The sequence below is a fragment of the Eulemur rufifrons genome, chromosome 10, assembly GCF_041146395.1.
Source record: "Eulemur rufifrons isolate Redbay chromosome 10, OSU_ERuf_1, whole genome shotgun sequence".
In the NCBI taxonomy this organism is placed as follows: Eukaryota; Metazoa; Chordata; class Mammalia; order Primates; family Lemuridae; genus Eulemur; species Eulemur rufifrons.
In genome coordinates, this window is record NC_090992.1 from 36,719,781 (window position 1) to 36,739,113 (window position 19,333).

The 19,333-nt window shown below is 57.7% G+C and overlaps 1 protein-coding gene across 2 annotated transcripts in view; it reads left to right on the top strand.

The window, feature by feature from the left end:
* Positions 1 to 249: 249 nt before the first annotated feature.
* The window catches only part of FBLN2 (fibulin 2), a 78,263-nt gene continuing 59,179 nt past the window's right edge, over positions 250 to 19,333 (top strand). For both annotated transcript variants that reach the window (XM_069484438.1, XM_069484439.1), the window contains exon 1: positions 250 to 334. The gene's annotated coding sequence lies outside the window, so the exon portion shown is untranslated. The remainder of the gene's footprint in view (positions 335 to 19,333) is intronic.

Consider the following 19,333-nt stretch of genomic DNA (forward strand, 5'->3'; position numbering starts at 1 on the left):
CAAGCCGGTGGGCAGCAGTGCCAGATCTGGAGCTGAGTTTAGGCTGGGTGGGGGAAGAGGGGCGCGGGGGGAGGGCTCTCCGCCGGGGTCTGCCCATCTGGACCACAAGCCAGAGGCGCCCCGCTCGGTCCCCTCCCGGCCCCCTCCCGGCGGGCGGCCGAGACCCCGCCCCGGAGGCGCAGGCGGAGCCAGGGGAGGGGGCCGGGGCCGGCCCGCCCGCCCCTCCGCGCCTCCGCCCCGCCCCGCGCCGCACACAGCCGGGGGCGCCCGGCTGTCGACGCGCAGACCGAGGGCGGACGGACGGACGGACGCACGCCGGGCGGAGCGCAGCGCGGTGAGTGCACGCGGACCCCTCCCGCCCGGGTGCGCGTCCCCGGGCCCGCGGCCCCCCGCCCGTGCGCCCCACGCCACGCACGGCTCGGGGCGTCGGACGCTCTGCCGGCCCCGCGGGCTGCCCGCGCCTCCGCCCGCCCGGGTCTCGCTCTCCAGGTCCCAGCGCCGGGACAGTCCTCGGAGCGCCGCGCCCCATTGTACAGATGCGGGCACTGAGGCCGGCGCGGGGTGGGGGCTGGGGGTTCCGGGCGGGTCCCCCCACCCCAGTTCCTCCACTGGGTTTCCCAAGCCCCCCAGGTCCAAGTCCCGCTGGCCATTCCTCTTGTCCCACTGCCACCGCCCCAGGGTCCCACCGCCCCTCCAGTCCAGAGGCCGGGTCACCACCTCCAGAGCGGGAAGAGTAGGGCTTCTAGATCTGGCAGCACCCCTGCCGTGGCCCCCCAGAGTCACAGCACCACACACGCACTCACTCAGAAGTTCCTGCACACCGCACCCGTGCACCCTCCCCTGGGGTCACCCCGTCCTCCCCTGCCCGGTCCTCCCCTGCCCGGTCCGCACTTTCTGTGGCTGGGGTTCTTCCCACTCGGCCGTCTCACACGTCCCTGTTGCACACACATGCTTCATACCTGCATGCCTTGCACACGGCTTCCCCCAGATGTGCACGCCTCCCTAACGAACAGTTGTGTCTCTGTTAAACACGTGTCCCTCTGACACAGGCACACACGTCTGCCACACAGAGGTGTCCGTCGCACCCATACCTCCATTATGTGTCACGCATGTGTCCCTCACATACCTAGAGTCACAAACAGTCCCACTCTGGGAGTGCGGCACACCCGGTGAGTCTCGCAGACAGCGTCACAGGCGCCTGCAGCTTCACAGCCCCGGTGCCCCTGCCACCCCCCGCCTCCACAGGCAGCCCTCTTCTACCCTAGGGGCGCTTGCGGGGAGGGTGGCGGGACGCTTGCGGGGAGGGTGGCGGGACGCAGGCAGGGATTGTCGTGGCGGGGGCTCCCTGACCTCCCCTGACCTCCCCTGGCGGTGGGGCTGGGGTGGCTGTGGGGAGCACAGGCAGGGCTCAGCCTCAGCAGGGCCCCTGACTCCTCTCCACCCCCTGCATCCTCTCTCCCTCCCCTGCCCAGTCTCCCATGTAGGGGATATAGGGGTGCTCTCCCTCCATTCTTGGCTGTCACAGTAAGATCTCACCCCATCTCAGCTTTGTGATGGCCACTTCCGCCCATCCAAAGCTGGTCTGAGCCAGCAGGTGTCGCCGTGACAGGCCAAAAAGAGAAAAAGGAAAGTGGATGGTTTCGGTGCTTGTGTCTGCCCCCCCCCGCCCCCCCCCCCCAAGAAGGCCCCTCTGGCCCTCCCTGAGGGACTCCGTAGGAATCGGGTGGCGGCTGGGAGTGTTCCCTGGGCCCTGGCGCCGAGTGGGAGCCCATGCGATGCATGTCTGTGGCTGCATGGCTGGGCCCCGCCCTCCCCGTGTGCAGAGTGGGTGAAGGTTCCCCGCCAGGGAGAAGGGAGGGACAGGGATCGGTTGCCCCCGTGCTCCCGTGACCTCCTGCCCTGCCCTCAGGCATCAGAGCTGTGCGGTGGGGGCGTGGGCAGGGGATGAAGTCAAAGAATCTTGTTCCGGAGGCACAAGCCTGCCAGCCCCGCTGTGGCTAGCCCCGCGTGTTTTGTTTGGCTCTTACCATGTTGTTATTATTTTAAAAAATTAATTAGCTGCCAGCATTTACAAATTGGCAGTTTTCACATAAAAGTCCGGATTTCCGTCTTCTCTTGAAAAAGTGCGAGTTCTGGCAGATCAGGGTCCGCCGGCGCTGCCGCCTGCTGCCCCCTTGCTCGTCGTGTTCCTGCCCGGCCTGCAGGGGTCGCTGTGCTGCCCGCGTCTGCCGCGCAAATCGGGCTGTGTCTGCCGCGTCGCCCGCCCCAAGGGTGGCACTCGTGGCTGCGGAAGCCTTGGGCATGCGTCCGACCATTCAAGGCCTTAGTCGTTGGAGCGGTGAGGAGTGCCCAGGGGCCTGGACCACAGGACAGCTTGCTGGTGGTGACAGGCACTTTCTGCTGGGCGGTGGGGGACGGTGGCCTGGCGTCCCCGTTCATGCCAGACAGCATACTCCCAGTCAGGCCTTGTCTTCCAGATCCTGTCACCCATCCTGCCAGGCGGGAGCCCTGGCCCTGCTGACAGCTGGGGAAAGGGAGTCTCGAGCGGGATGGCTGGGGGGCTGGGGGGCTGGGGTTCGGCTGGGATTTTCTCAGAAAGCAAAGCTCCTCCCCACTCACTGAGCCACCAGAGGTAGGACTTCCTTCACCAGCCCACACCTGACACACAGTAGGTGTATAATAAATGCTGGGGCATGACTGAGGTAAGCCAGCTGTTCTCCGCAGGGGTCAGGGTGGAGCTGAAGTCAGGGCCCAAAGTGAAGATTGGGCGGGGCCTACCTTTAAGGATCCTTTTTGTCTGTGGGGAAACCCAGGGCAGGGTTCCTGCCTGAGTCTCGATGGCCACGGTCACTGGGACCCCGTGACCGCCAGGTGGAGACCACTGAGTCTCCAGGTGAGTCCCAGAGGCCTCAGGACCATTGTCCTTTTAGACACTAGATGCAATGTTTGCTTTGCATTCAGGGGCTGCGGGGCGTGAGCCTTTCCCCTGCACCCATGGTGGCCTTGGCCGTGAGGTGCCACACGGAGAGGGAACCAGGGCACCACATCGCATCAGGCCAGGCATAGCCGGTTCCCACCCCCAGCCTGGGCTGGGCTGCTGGGTGGGTGGCGTGGGGTGGGCAGTTGCTGCGCTGTTCTGGGTCCCAGTCCCTGTGACTGGTGCTCTTTTGTCTGTCCGTACGTGGCTGAATTCGTGTAAACTGAACGCCCCTGTGACGCGTGGGCCCCTGGAAGTTTGTTGCCTGGGTGAATGGAGACCAGGACTGTGAACGGCACACGGGGCTGGGGGCTGAGGGCAGCCCTGGCCTCTTCCTTGCGTCTCCTGGGGAGGCAGAGCATAGCTTTTCTTGTTTTCCTTCTGCCAGGGAGGAAGGTACTGGGCCTGACTGCGCAAGGTGGCACAGAGGGCCGGGGCCAGGGCTGGTCTGTTGCTGGCCGCTGTGTGCCCCTGGGCTTCTTCCTCCTTTCTCTGGGCCTCAGTCTCCCCTTCTGTAAAGTGGGTCCTGTGCTGGGCAGGTGGGCATGGAGTTCTAGAAGTTCCATGCAGCAGGTGTGGCCACCTCTCTGGCTTCCTGAACTCTGAGGGCCACCCCTCGATCGAGGCCCGATCGAGGCCTTTCCCTGGGGTGCAGTTCCAGCCTGGGACAGGATTCTGGGTGCTGTGCCGTGGCAGGCGCGAGGGCCGTCACAGCCACCTGGTGTCAGGTATGAGCTGCTGCTGGAGGCTTGGCTGTCCTGCGCTGAGGTGGGAGCCGTTTGCCCCTCCTGGGCTGAGCAGGGTCCGAGCAACCCATGCTCAGGATGTGCCCAGACACTGGCGTTGCTCCCACTAAGCTTATTTTCTAGTTGGAGGGGGCGAGGTGGGGTGAGGCGGACAGCAAGTGAATGGATGAAGTTGTGTGTAAGCCAGCCAGGCAGCAACATCCAGGGGGCCAGGGAGGCGAGGATTTATGAGCTGAGCTGGGAGTGGCGGGGGTACCGCTAGTGCAAAGGGCCTGGGGTGGGACCTGCTTGGTGTGTAAGGGACAGAAAAAGGGAGGAGGCTGGAGCTGGTGAGGGAGGGGAGACTGGGGTCAGGGGCGGGGCAGGGAGTTTGAGAGCTACTGAAGTTTTGGGCCAGGGAGCAGTGAGGTCTGACTTCCATTCTAGGACGCCCTTGCTAACTGCGAGATGGAGGCTTCGTGCCTCTGAGGGGGCTGTTGGCAGAGCCCGGCTGCCGCTCACGGTGCATTAGAGCCGCTCCTCTGCCAGCCCCGTGCTGGGGCAGCTTCACCTTGAGAAGCTGCAGACAGGGGGGGAGACCAACCTGTTGGCGGACCCTGAGATCCAGGGCGATGTACGCTGGCTCGAGGCCCGCTGGCTCATGTCCTTACAGGGGACGATGATGCAGCTGTGAAAAGCGAGGACGCTCTCTGCGGAAAGATCTTCAAGGTCTGTAAAGAGGAGAAAACAAGGTGCTGAATGCACAAAGTGTGCTATCTCGTGTGCAAAATAAATATAAATTCACATTTCTCATATGTGCATAAACAAACCAGGAGGTAGTTTCAGGGGTCACCTGTGGTCACCTGGGGTCGAGGGGATGGGGGTACAAGGGGAGGTAAGATGTCCTACTGTGTGCTTGTTACAGCCTCTGGGTTTTGAGCCGTGTCACTGTATTGCCTGTTCATGTGACGTGAAATTAAAAAGCGGTTGGTGGGTGAGTGTTCATTTGTGAGTTTTAAGTGAAAGTGTTTAAGATGGTTTTAAAATACCCTGAGTTAACTGCCCTTGTGTTTGAGCAGCCTTCTTCCTGGCGTGGCATATGAAAGTTTCCACTGTGATTAAAATTACATGGTACCACAGTCACTTTTTGCAAAGTTTGGCCAATGGACAAAAGACTCTCTCCCCCTTTTCCTTCACCTCTTTTCCTGTGGGTGTTTCCTTCTGGTGGCTTGACTGCGGGCTCTTCCTGGGGTGGGCATCACCGCATTTAACGTTCTGTCTGGAACCTGCTTTCTCTGCGTGCTCCGCTGGCGTGGAATTTAGTGACAGGTCCAGGCCCTGGGGGTCAGGGAGCAGCCAGGTGCAGGGAGCCCCCTTTGGCATGCTACAAGGTTCACGTCTCAGCTCTGCTGTTCACACTCCCTTGGGGCCAGTGAGTCACCCCTCTGAGCCTCAGTTTCCTCCTCTGTAAAGTGGCTGTCATAATCCCTGGCTCTTGGTGCTGTTGGAAAGGGAATGAGAGCATCTTCCTTCGTTCAGCAGGTGTTTATTGAGTATCCACTGAGTGCTGGACGCTGTTCCGAGTGCTGGGGGTAAAGCAGTGACCGCGTCAGCGTCCTCAACCCCACAGAGCTCGCTCCGGGTGGGAGATGCAGGCGGGAGCGAGGCCGATGCACACGGAAACGTCCTGTGCTGACCCCGGCTTGAGGAGGGCGGGCGAGGCTGCCGCAGGACGGGGACTGCAGTTTGGACTGTTTCAGGTAGAGGGTCCATAGAGGCAGGGACCCAGCCCTGGGCATTGCTGAGGGCGGGGACGTTAAGACAGGGCACAGCAGGGACAAGTGACTGAGCACAGCTGGAAGACAGGACCCCATGCTTGAGGGGGCGGAGGAGCAGCGTAGCCAGGAAAGGGGGCCGGGGCTAGGCACGGGTGTGACGAGGGGCTGCTGGAGGATTCTGGTTTGGGGGGGCCCCTCTAGGGGATCGGGCTGGAGGGGGCAGCAGGCATCCCAAAGCTGCAGCCGGGTGACAGAAGCTGGTGTTCAGATCAGGGTGTCGGCAGCGCTGGAGGTCAGAAGTGGTCAGATTTGGACTTATTTTGAAGGTGGGGCTGCCAGGGTTTCTTGATGGACTGGAAGTGGAGTGAGAGAAAGACGGGGGCCAGGGTGAGGCCGAGGGTCCCGCTCGATGGAGGACACGAACACCGAGCATCACTGCTAGCCCTTAGCAGCCCTCTGTCATCCATTGCCCTTCCCCAGAGGCCCGAGGGTGGGTGGGACAGGTGGCTATGTGGCCTCAGGCAGTTCTGTCGCCCAGGGCTCCCTCTGGACTCTGGGGCTGCAGAGGGCTGCCCTTCTGATGGACCAGGACCAAGTCTGTACCCCAGCAGGGGCAGATTTGGGGGCTGCCAGCTGGGCCCTATGGGGCTGTAGGGGTGGTGGGTTTGTGGCTTCAGTCCAGGAGCGTTAGGAATCCCGACTGGGTGCTGTGCGGGAGCAGCCAGGGGCTTGCTGGAGTTGGGGTTCCTGGGTTAGCAGCTCCCTGCCAACCCGTCCCTGAAATCCCACGCCTGGGAGTGTGCCCAGGGCCTTGGGTTCTCTCCCTCATACCACATACTGGCACTAGCCTCTGGGTGCACACAGGGGCAGAACACAGGGTCCCTCCTAAGGCCATCCTGAGGGCTCCAGACATGTGTACACGGGCAGTTCTGACGTGCTTTGGTCAGTGCTGTCCTGCCAGAGAATTCAGAAGCTGTGGGAGCCAGGGAGGCATCCAGTTAAACCTGGGTGGTCAGGGAGGGCTTCCTGGAGGAGGCAATGCCAGCACTGTGATGCGAAGGTGAAGGGGGGAGGGATACATGGGGACAGGAGAAAGCCTGTCTTCTTTCAGATTGGGGGGTTAGAGGAGCGGTGAGAAGTAAGGCCAGGGTGGTAGACTGGACGCTGGAAACCGAGCACCTTTAACTGTGGTCCGAGTCGGGCAATGGGCAGCCTCGGGGCGCTCTGAGCAGAGGAGGGTCTGTGAGACTGGAGGGTCCCTCTGCAGCCCTGCTGTGGGGGTGCACCTAGAGGGGCGAGAGGTCTGTGAGGGTGACAGGGCAGGGAAACTGAGGCTCAGGGAGGGGCGTGCCTGCCTGCAGTCACAGGGCGAGTGAGGAGGAAGGACTGGGACCAGAGCCAGCTGTGTCCACCTGCAGGTCCTGCCCTGGCGAGCCCGGGTTTGGGGCCCCAGGGCCACGCCCACACCGCTGATTCACCTCCTGTGGGCGCGTCCTTTCCCGAGGCCCCTCGGAGGCCAGGCTGTGCGTCACTTCGCACCATTGTCCTCACAGTTACTGGAATTTGGAAACGATGCAAAAATGCGTCTCTCTCTTCTCATATATGGAGATTGCCGCAAAGAAAGGCTGGTTTGGGAAAGGTTATTTCCTTCCTGGGGTGGGGAGCCCGGCTTTTCTGAGAGGGGCTGTATTGTAGGTGGCTGCGGAGGAAGTGGCGCCGCCCACCCGCCCCCGCCGTGCCGGCCTCAGCAGACCCCGCCGGCCCCAGGCCTCTCACCTAGCCGGCTGCAGCTGGCTCCTCTGTGAACCAGGGACAGCCCTCCTGGCGCTGCTGACACGCGGGACCCAGGAACGGCTGGAATGGGAGGAGGGCTCTGGGGTGCTGGGGGCCCCGCCGGGGTGTGGGCAGCGCGGCTTCCCCTGCCGGCCGGCCGCGCAGTGCCCCGGGGCTGGGGTGAAGCCCAGGCAGGCCGCGCTGAGCTAGCGCCCGCTGGATCTGTGGGTGTGGTGGCCCATCTCGCCTGTCACTTTTTTCTCTTCTGGTCACTGCGAAGCCATTGTCTGTGCTGGGGCCGGCCCCTGGGCCTGTGGTCAGGGCACACCAGCGCTTGGCAAGCCTCCCAGAGCTCTTCCCACTGTAGCCTGGGACCCCTATCCTGGCCTGCCCTTAGTCCCGAGTGAGCTTTGAAAACACAACATCAAAACAAAAAAATTGCAGTAGAGAACTCTCGGGACCCCTGAACGCACCTCCTGGCCTCTGCAGGTCTGTGGCCTGTGGACTGGCTGGTGGCCCTGAGGGCTGTGGGGAGCCAGGCAGGGTGGTGAGGGGAGAGCATGTCCCTGGGGGACATGCCAGGGGTGGGGGGGGAGAGTGGGGCCCGGGAGGAGGCTGGGCTGGGACCCCGAGGGTCAGGGAATCTGGGGGGCAGTCTTGATGCATGCTGACCTCTAGGAGGCGCAAGCACGTCACACCCTCGCTGGCCCCCGATACACACACACACACACACACACACACTCGCCCTCTCTCACTCTCCCTGAAGACCTGCACTAGTCACCGTGGTTTCTTCCCTAGTCCATCGGAGCAGAGAACACAGCCGTCCTCATGTTTTGGTGCTGGCGAGCAACTCAGTGTCCCTTATCTCTTCCCCTGCATAGCCTTGGAGGCAGATTAGTTCCACCGCTTCGTCTGACCCATGGCATCCCAGGGGCCCTGGTGGCTGTTGGCTGTTGTCTGATCGCAGGCCGACAGGAGCAGTCCCCTACCGGAGACCTGTGTCCTTTCTTGGGGAAAGAGCCAGCGTGTGTGGGCTTCCTTTTCTGATGTGGTGAGATGAGCTTCCCCGCCACATTTTGGCGCTTTCCTCCTACCTCGTCTGCCTTTACAGCAGATTATTTAAAAGAAAACCCTCCTCTGTTTTGCTTAGACTTACTGTAAAAGGAAACCTTTATCACAACTGCAGCTAGAAATGGGGACCACTTGCCCTCCATCAGCAGTACCCATCAGATAAGTGTGGCACTCACAGGGCACACTTGAAACCCTAGCTACTCCTGACCCCTGCCTCCGCCTTGGGCCCGAGTGAGTCTTGCCTTCTCTTTGTTAAAAAGGACAACTGGCAGGTGTCCGAGAGATGTTGAGGCACACCTGTGCTGCACAGAGACGTTCTCTGATAGCCTGATTGGTTCAGAGAGAATCGGTAGGGGGACAGTTCCTCACCAAGGACCACTGATCCTTGCCACCTGTCCCTGAAATCCATGTCGCCACGCATGGCCATCTCAAGCCCCTCTGGCTGGCCAGCACACGCCTCGCACCTCCCAGGGCCTCCCTGGCACATTTTGTGCTGGGGTGGGCCGTGAGAGGAGGCTGCAGCCATCCAGCAGGGATGTCTCCCCCCGATGCAGCCCCTGGTTCTCAGGTAGTAGCTGGGCCCTGTTCTCACGCAGCTGCTGGAGTTACTCTCTGCACCCTCAGCTCTGTGCCCTGAGACTGTCTTAGTCGGCTCTGGCTGCTGTAACAAGGCACTGCAGGCCGGGCGCGGTGGCTCACGCCTGTAGTCCTGGCACACTGGGAGGCCGAGGCAGTGGATCTCCTGAGCTTGGGAGTTCGAGACCAGCCTGAGCAAGAGCGATACCCCGTCTCTACTAAAAAGAGACAAAATTAGCCGGGCATGGTGGCGCGTGCCTGTAGTCCCGGCTGAAGCAGGAGGATCGCTTGAGCCCAGGAGTTTGAGGTTGCTGTGAGCTAGGCTGACGCCACGGCACTCACTGTAGCCCAGGCAACAGAGGGAGACTGTCTCAAAAACAAACAAACAAACAAACAAAAAAAAAAACCCCACAACAATGTGCTGCAGAGTGGGGAGCTTGAACAATAAGACATTTATTGCTCACAGTTCTGGAGGCTGAAGTCCCCAGGATCGGGGTGCCCCAGGTTTGGTTCCTGGTGAAGGCTGCTTCTGGCTTTCACATGGCCCCTCTTGCTGTGTCCTCCCATGGTGGAGGGAGAGGGAGCTCTGGTCTCTCTTCTTCTGATAAGGACGCTAATCCCATCACGGGCCCCACCCTCATGGCCTCATCTAAACCTCTTACTAGGTGGCCCTACCTCCTGACACCATTCCACTGGGGTTAGGGCCTCAACATATGAATTTGGGGGACACAGATGTTCAGACTCTAACAGACCAGTCTAACGAAGTGCTGAGGATGGAGAGGCTGGAACGCCAGCTGCCCGCCCCGAATCACCCCACGGTGACCCCAGAGCAGGACATGCCTGGCCCAGGTTCACCCCCTCAGGATGGCTGTGGCTTCCTGTGCATGGGGTGGGAGGAGTGACCCTCCTCGGCTCCAGACCTCAGGGGTTCCCACGGGGCTGGGTGGGCCTCAGCGTATTGCTTAGTAGCCCACCACGACCTGGGCTCGGTCCCCCAGTCACTTCCCGGCTCCTGGCTTTGGAGTGGGCCGTCCACTGCTGGAAGCACAGCCTCCTTCACACGGGCTCCTCTGTGTCTGAGGGGAGGACTGGTGACCCGCTGGCCGTGGGTAAAGCCACAGCCGCCAGGACTCCTTCATGCCCCATCTTTCTTTTGTCTCTGCCTTTCTCTGTGAGCCTGGTTAGTTCTTTCGAAACGACATCCACCACACGGCAGGAAATGTGTCTGCCCTTGGCTTGGAGGCCTCGGCGCTCGCTGCTGCTCCCACTGCAGACGGGCTGTGCAAGACCCTAGGGAGAGCTCGACCAGCCCGGCTCGGGCAGAGCGTCTGCCTGGGGCCAGTCAGCTGTGCTTGGGCGGCTCATGTGATCATGACATTGCTGTGGCTCCTGGGGTATGTCTTGAACTGTTCCCTGAGAATGGGGATTGAGCGAAGCAGCTGCCACCCCAAGAGGGGTCCACGGCAAGGACAAAGCTCAGTAACTGCAGAAATTCATTCCTGAGGTCAAGTCAGCAACGAACGTAAGGAGGTTGTTATTCTTTCCTTATTGTCACAATGCCAGGGTTATTTTGGTTGCAGGTGATAGAAAGGACAATTTAAGCAAAAAAGTACAGGGTCTAGCTTCAGGCGTGGCTGCATCTAGGGGCCTAAAGGTACGGTCGGGACTGTGTTTCCATCTCTCCCTCCTGTTCTCCCTGCCGCAGCATTCCCCAGCGGCTCCGCCCCAGCAGCCCAGGCCCACACCCTGGAGCTCAGAAGCCCTGGAGCAAGGGAGCCCCTTCTCCAGGGGCTTCAGCACCGGCCCATGTGCCTGGGCCAGGCAGCTGTTCCTGACCAGTCCCTGCAGATGGTTGGAGACCGCTCATTGGCCATCCAGCAGTCAGCCTAGCCTGGGGGCGGGAGAGCGGAGTTCCCCAGAGGAATATTCGGGTGCTCTTAGCAGGAGGAGAGGGCAGAGGTCCCCAGGCATCTCTGGTCTGCCCTCCGTGAACCGCCAGCACATTTCTTTTCCTGTCGCTGTCTCCCATGGTAGGCTCATCCGGATGGAAGGTCAGGGTGTTCTTGTGGGAGGAACCGCAGCCACTCACTGTCTGGGGTGGTTTGTGTTAAATACGGAGCCGTAGAGAAGGCGGGGGTGGGGGGCTGCGGGGTCCTGACCTCCAGCCCAGCCCCACTTACCCAAGTGGTGTGCATGTGGGCAGAGTCTGTTAGTCCCTGAGGATTTGCTCTAAACCTCTCATTTTTCCACCTTCCTTGTCTGGAAGCCCTGAAGATCCGGGGACTCCAAACGCAGAGTGAAGGAGGCCACAGAGAGGTAGTGGTGAGCTCTGAGGAAGGGTTTCCCAGAGGAGGGGATATTGAGCTGGGTCTTTAGGGGATGAATAGGAGTTTGCTAAGGGGAAGAAAGGTATGCCTGGCAGAGGGAACAGCCTTCGCAAAGGAATGGGCAGATATGAGGAGCTGGGAGAGGTTTAGGGTAGCTGGAGCCAGTAATTTTTTTTCATATGAAACATTTATCGAGTGACTGCAGTTTGCCAGGAACAGTGCTAAGGTCTTTCTGTCATCTCCTGAGTCCTCCCAGTGTTGCTATGGGGCTGCTGTGGTTAGGCCCATTTTGCAGACGACAGCATTGCCACTCAGAGGGTCACATGCTCTGCGTTGCCCAGCGACCTATGGGGAGAGCTGGGTTCAAATTTGAGCTCCGATTTCTGGAGTCCAGAGCACGGTCCTGTCTCCTGTCCCTGCTTGCTTCGACAGTGGTGGCTGATTGCTTTGGGGGAGGCTCCAAGGCTTTGGGGCCTGGCGGTTATACCCAGACTGGGCCGCCTCACTGGCAACCCCGGGAAATTCCTCCATTTCAGGGCCGTGCAAATAAATTGGGCACGGCAAAGGCCGGAGACAGTCCTGGAGAGGCTGGGCCGCCCCCTCCCCTGGCTGCTGCCTCCTTCCAGATGCTGTGGGCGGCCTTGCTTGCCTGTCTCCATCGCCGCCTGCCTGCATGTCTGTCTGTCTGTCTGCTTGGCTTCCCGTCTGTGCTTCTCTTCATCTCTGTCTCTCTGTCTCTGTCTTGCTCTCATTCTCTCCCGAGTGGTTATCTATCCTTGTCTCTGTCAGTCTCTGTGCCTCTCCATCTTGGTCTCTTAGCCTGTCCGTTGCCTGCACCCACTCCCCGGTCTAGGATCTCAGGCCTTTGTGAGGCTAAAGGAGGACACGGGAGTTAAAAGTGCTTCGTGCGAAGAGGGACACGTACCTTGGTTGTTACAGTGTGAAGCTCCCAGCTTAGCCAGTGACTTGCCAGGTGACCTCAGGGAAGCCTTCTCCATCTCTGAAGGACCTTCCTGGGGTGAGTGTTCGTGACACTCACACTCATAACCCATCCCATGCTCTGTGCCAGACCTGTGCTGGGGCCATGTAGATTAACTAATCTAGCCCACCTGTCCACACATCCACCCACTCATCCACTCACCCACCCTTCTACCCATTCGATCATCCATCCATCCATCCATGTACCTTCCTCATCTGTCCATTCACCTGCCCACCCGCCTGCCCATCCATCCTCCACCTACCTATCCACCCATTCACCTTATCCGTCCACCCACCCACCCACCCTTCATTCACCTGCCCATTCATCTGTCTGCCTACTTGCCCACCCTTGGGTTTGGCCTTGAAGTAGGGGATGGAATTTGGCTGTGCAGAGTTTCGGGAGAGTTGCGGGAGCCAGGGCATCCCGGGTTGGGGTAATGACAAGAGCAAAGACACGGGGTTGGGAACCAGAGAAAGTCTTCCAGTTTAGCAGGAATTGGTTGTGTGGAGGGAAGCAGAGGAAGCTGAGTTAGGAAAAATAGCGGGGACTAAATGGTGAAGGGCTTTGAGTGCCACCTGTGGGAGTCTTCACTTTATCCTTGGGCCACAGATCTTCAGCCGGGGTCCACGAGTGAGCTCTGGGGAGACTGAGACCCCTAACACAACAGTTTTAGGTCTGCCCGTGTGTCTCTTAAGGCTCTTGGTTGCAAGTGACAGAAATCCTGGTCCAAGTTAGCTAAAGCAAAATGGGTTCATGTCATTGCAAAGTTAAGCGTTTTGTTAGTTTCAGGCATGGCTGTATCCAGGTGCCCAGCAGCTATCACTATGACCTTTTTTCTCTTTCTTCCATCTCTTGGCCTTTGTGAGTTTTATGAGTTGGCTCCAGCCTCAGACAGTCTCCCCGTGATGATAAGATGGCTTCAGGGACCCTTGATGTTAAATCATCTTATGTCTAATACAGTGGGAAAGAGAGAGGCCATTTGCCCAATATCTCACTTGAATTGGGTCTCCTGGGCTCTAACTGGCCTGGTGTCCACCCTGAGTCAGGCACTGTTGCGAGGGGAATGGGAAGTGCTGATTGGAGAGACAGTGGGGTGGGGAGGGCCACACACACAGAATGAATCCCAGGGTGTTCTTGGAAAGGGGTGAATGTGTTTTAGGTGGTCAGAAACCACCCAAAGACCACTACAGAGCTGTGCTCATAATTTCCTTCTTTTCGTGGAGGTGGGGATGGATTATCCTTAGCTTTTCTTGGAATCTCAAAGGGGCCAGGGCTGACATGGAGCCATTCAGGATTTTGAGCAGGGGTGAGAGGTGGTTGGATGCGAATCCCTGGGGGCAGGATCATGGGCCAGCCACGTGAGGATACCTGGGGACCTCACGGGCGGGAGCCGGGGGTGGGTGGAGGGCGTGCGGAGCCGGGGGAGGGTGGTGAGCTCAGCCTTGGCTGCGGGCAGGCCCATGTCTCCTCGCTCCCGCCCTGCAGTGTTTCCTCCCAGCGGAGTAGTGACTTGTGGGGAAGGAAAATATCAGCTCCCTCCGGTGCCAAAAGCAACATTTTCTTTTCTTAAAGGTTGATTAAAAGTCACTGACAGTAATCTTTGTAATTTTTCACCTGCTTATATTGGTAACAAGATGAGTGATTATATATGTAGGGTCAGCTCTCACCCCAAATTGAAGGAGCTTTTAATTCATTTCTTTCTTTTTCTCCTTTTTTAGGGAGGAGAGGGAAGGGAGGGGACAACCTGGCTGTTCCACTTGAAGGATTATTTTTCCCAGTGTTCTCGTGAGCTCACTCCATTGAAGGAAAGCCCCAGTGGCCAGGGAGCACGTGATGGACACGGGGCTCCTAGCACCCCAAGTCCCAGCCGGGGCCCTTGGCTCGTCTCGTGGGCATTTGCATCCGGGTTTGCTCTGGACCCATCTCTCCTCGTCCTCAGGGCTCTCGCACCCCCTCCTGTGCCTGTAGCCTCAGGCCCCAGCGGAAGGACCGCAAGCCCCTCCCTGGCCCCCTGGCCCTTTCCCGACAGATGCCACCGCTTGTTAAGGCTTTGCCCACAGGGGAACGAAGGGAAGTGTGGCTTTCAAGATGGAAGCCACACGCGATCAGATCACTTCGCCTGTGATGCCGGAACCCTAACTTTCACGTCCCTTCCTCCTTTCCGTTTCTCCTGCCAGCGCCCTCTCTGGCTTTTATCTCCGTTTTTCTAGACTACCGCAATGGCTCTTTTTTCTTTTCTTTAAAAAGTCTTTTTGATAGGGAAAAAGCCTACATACAAAAAAATACCTAAAGGTGAGCACACGGTGGCGGAGCGAACCCCCGGGTAGCCACCTCCTGGGGAGCCGGAGTCCGCGCTGCCAGCCCCGGCAGTGCCCCGTGGCTCCTCCGATCTTCCTGCCCCACGTACCCACCGCTTGACCGATGGCGCCCACCCCGCCTCACCTTTCTACTTCTGCCTCCTGCGTTTGCAGTCCCTAGATGATGTAGTTTAGGTTTTACCCAGTTTTGTACTTTATATGACTGGAATCTCTACAGTCTCTAATGAATTCCCAGTGTGCTGTGAGCTAGTGGTGGCCTCACCACACTATTGGAACAATGTCTACTAACTGTACCCGATGCTTTGCCAAGGTCCCTGGGCACTAGGTGCGGGCGGCTGACTGATCTCCCCTCCCCTCGTCTCCCCTCCTTCCTGGATGTTCACGCCCCTGCCCCACCACTCCTCCTCTCCCGGCTTACTTCCCCTATGGCTCTTTTCTTGTTTCCTGCTTGCCAGCCAGGAAGACTTTTCAAGCTGTTTCCTGCCTCAGGACCTTTGCCCACGCTGCTAGCGCTGCCCAGGATGCCATTCCCCAGATCTTTGTGGGGCTACCACATTTTTACCAAGCAGGTCTTGGCTGCAACGTCACCTCCTTGGCCTGCTCTGACGACTCTTGCCAAAGGAGTGCCCAGTCTCTGTCACAATGCCTAGATTATCTTATTTATTTGTTTGTTATCTCTTCCCTCCACTGGAATGTTGGCTGCTTGAGGATAGGACTTGCGCTGGTCTTGTTCACTAACGCGTCCCAGCACCTGTAATGAGCTGGCAGGTAGCAGGTGCTTAATGAACAGCTACAGACTGAAGGACTCTGGTCCTACTCTCTGGCCAGAGACCTGGGTTCAGATCCCTGTGCCACCTTTACTAGTTATGTGACCTTGGACATATCATTTACCCTGTCTGGGCCTCAGTTTCCTCATAAACATGGTTAAATAAAATAAACATCTCTGGAAACTCACAGTCCAGTGTTTGGCATTGTGTCAGCACTAAGGAAATGATAGTTAAGTATGAACCTGATCAACAGCTAAAATCCTACTCATGTTTTGTGCCAAGAACAAGTTTATTTTTCCCAGTGAACTAGATGACTTCCTCTTATCAGACAAGGAGCACCAGGTCACCCTCTAATTTCCCTTTTGGCCATGGCTGCCAGGAAGCTTACTTAAGGGTAGGTCTCAGGAGCAGCCCTTACTTCCTGTAAGGTCTTCAGCGTAGTTCTTTCTTCTCTTTCTTCTCCCTGCTCTTTGATTACTTATTTTTGGCTCCACAGTGCACATATGTGGTTGTTATTTTTTATTTTGGTAAAATACACATAACATACAATTTACCAATGGTAAATTCTCATATAGGTGGAATCATACAGTATCTGTCCCTTTGTGACTCGCTTATATGACTTGGGATAATGTCCTCAAGGTTCATCCATACTGTAGCATCATAATTTCCTTCTTTTTAGGGCCGATGCCATTTGATTGTACGGATAGACCACCTTTGCTTATCCATCCGTCTGCCCATCGATGGGCACTTGGGCTGCTTCCACCTCATGTCTGTTGTGAATTATGCTGCCGTGAACATGGTGTGCACATGTTATTTTTAATAAATTACTTTCTTACCTTTCTGGGCCTTGGGTGAGCCCAGGCAAAATTATAAATTAAAGGTAGGATTCTGGACAGTTTCTAGGACCAGGCTGTCTCACCTGCTCTTGCTTGGTGTGTCTGCATGTCTTTGTGTGCTGGAGCCTCCGTGGCCACTGCTGGTGCCCCGTCTAGGCCTCTCTCACCTGGAGGTACACGTGTCCCCCAGCTGCTGCAGGTGCTGGCTGCTGATGGCTCACACCTGTGCCTTCTCCAGCCACGTGCCCTTGGCTGGCAGGTGTCACCTCCCCTGAGATGCCTGGAAGGAAACTCTCCATGGTCTTTGGCCAGTGACTGATGTGCCCACGAGTGGGGTGAGCCCCGGGGTGCCCCTCACACTGCAGGGCTCCTGTGGGTCAGGCTGGTGCTGGGCTCCAGTGGAGACTAAGGTTTGCCCGGCTCTCTCCTCCTCTGCCTGCTTCCCTCTTCCCTTTCTCCTGAGAGCCCTCCCCCAGCTGGGCGCACAAGCATCCCCACCGTGGCCTCTGCTTCTGGGGAGCCCAATCTAAGACAGTGTACAACTCACTCGTTCCTCCTACCATTGTGTGTCAGGTAAGATTCTGAGGCTGACACAACACGTGGCTAAGAGTAGTCTCCTTGGAAGGGGGCAAACATTCCCAGTGCCCAGCAAATATAGAAGAGGCAAGTCCTAACCCAGGAAACCAGGCTTTTTGGGAGGTGACCCTGGGGCAGGGGGCAGCAGGAACTCCCACCTCACCTGGGCCTTCTCCATTGTGTGTGGACAAGAGAAGCTCAGGGTCTTGGAGAGTCCAGGCCTGGTAGAGAGGACGGAGTGAGCCCAAGATGCCGCGGGGAAGTGAGTGTGGATCCCAGTTAGAACAGGGAAGCCCTGCTGCCCAGCCCCACAGCATCAGTGCAAATGTTCTCATATTAAATGTTATAATATTAAGTCAATTATAAATTAATAATTTTGGCAGCTAATCTAAAAAGTACCACGTGGGCCCCACAAACACAGTGCTGGTTTGTGCCTGCCCTCTGGTTGGACTTGGGGTCCGGGGGCAGCCATCTGGGTGGAGGCGCTGGGCCAGGTGGTACTGATGACACATGTCTTGGTGCCTGCATGTCTATGAGTATCTTGTATGTTTATTTCCCTGCTGTCATCCCCAGTCATTTGCGAGTTCCAGTGTTTTGATATAGCTGCCTATCGTTAAAAGAGAGATCCCCTGCAAATATTTTAAAAGTTTTCAACCCATACTAGGCCAACCTGGGACTTTTTTATTGTCTAGAGTTGCCTGATCAAGTATAGGTTACCCAGTTAAATTGGAATTTCATATAAACAACAAATAAATATGTCCCAAATATTGCACAGGACATACTTAAGTACTAAACAATTGTTCATGATTTATCTGAAATGCCAGTGTAACTGCAAGTCCTGCATTTGTATTTGCTAGATCTGGCAATAAGAAGGATCAGAGACTGGAGGAGGGAAGAACTTTTCTTCTTGATCTGATGTCATATAATGTGGTCTATGCTTCCGCTATGGCAGGATCCCATGTTTGACAAGGGCACCACTGGAGATGCCGCCCCAGGCAGCCCTGTCCTTCTTGCATCCTTGCCAGCCCAGAGAGTTTCCATCTGGGCCCTGCTATGGATGAACGTGAAGGTTACTTTACCAAGGGAGGTGGTGTCACCTTACTGTAGGGATGTGTGTCTGTGTCTTGTGGGAGGTGGGGCAGTGGTGAGAACGGCACAGTGAAAGGCTTGTGGCCAGGCGAGGGAGGGTGGCTGTGGTCCGAGCAACACCGGGGGCACTTCTGGCTCTGATAGGCCAGAGACCTCCCTCCCCCATCCTGCCAGGCCCCCCCCCCCGCCCTGTGCCCTGTGGGGAGTGGGCACGTCTCCAGGGGCTCACACTGCACACTAAGCTGGTCACATGCTCCCTGGGAAGAGACCCTGGCTGAGTGCGCCTCCCTCCTGCCCTGTCCATGTCCAGTTACGGCCCTGAGAATGTAACCCTGATGCCCACAGCAGGGGACCAAGCTGTGAGTGACAGCCCAGGTGAATCACCTTGACTTGCCTCCAGTCCTATCTTGAGCCCACTCCCGTTTCTTCACTCGGGTGTCAAAGACTCACCCCCTGGGCTGGACAAGCTCCCCAATGCTCTGTGCTGAATGCCACTTCATGGTGGCTTGACCTTCATTCTCACCTAAATGCCCATTGTCTTTGTGCCTCTTCCTATGAAGAATGGCCAACCAAAATGGAGAGGGTGGCGAAAGGAGCCCCCAGCCACACTTCCCCTCAATTTAGCACCTGTTAACATTTGCCCATATTGCTTGTAACCGTTTTTCATGCTGAAATACATAAGAGCACATTACAGTCACAATGATTTGTGAAGCATTCATCTTTTTCAGAATGTCAGCGTTTGCCAACCATCACCCCCTCCCAGAACACAGTCTTGCTCTGTCATCTCAGGTAGAGTGCCGTGGAGTCGTACCTTACTGTAACCTCAAACTTCTGGGCTAAAGTGATCCTTTTGCCTCAGCCTCCCAGGTAGCTGGGACTACAGCATGTGCCACCATGCCTGGCTAATTTTTTCTATTTTTAGTTGCCTGGCAATTTTTTTCTATTTTTAGTTGCCTGGCAGATTTTTCCTATTTTTAGCAGAGACTGGAGTCTTGCTCTTGCTCAGGCTGGTCTCGAACTCCTGAGCATAAGCGATCCTCCTGGCTCGGCCTCCCAGAGTGCTAGGATTACAGGCGTGAGCCACCGTGCTGTTCTTGATGGCGTCTGACACTCAGCCCATCCTCAGAGTTGCTCTCGCGTCCCCAGCCGTCTGTCTCCGCTGGTCTGCTCACACCAGGGTCGGTCAAGGATCCCACACGCGTTAGGTGGGTCTGTCTTGGGCCTCTTCATGGAGAGCCGTTTCCTCCCACTCCCATTTCCTAGTGCTTAATCGGCCGGGCCATTCGTCCTGGAGAATGTCCCACCTCTAGATTCTTCTGCGTTGAAGTGCCGACTTTAGGTTCCCGTGGTTCTGCTACCTATTGCTGCATAACCACCCACCCCAGCACTGGTGGTGCAAACAGTAGTGGCCGTGTACTGTGCTCTGGAACTGAGGCTAGGCTTGGCAGGGCCTTTTTTCTGCCCCATGTGGTGTCAGCTGGGGCCGTTGGTGTTATCACCCGGGCTCTGGGCTGATAGGGGCCTCGGAGCAGCTTCACACA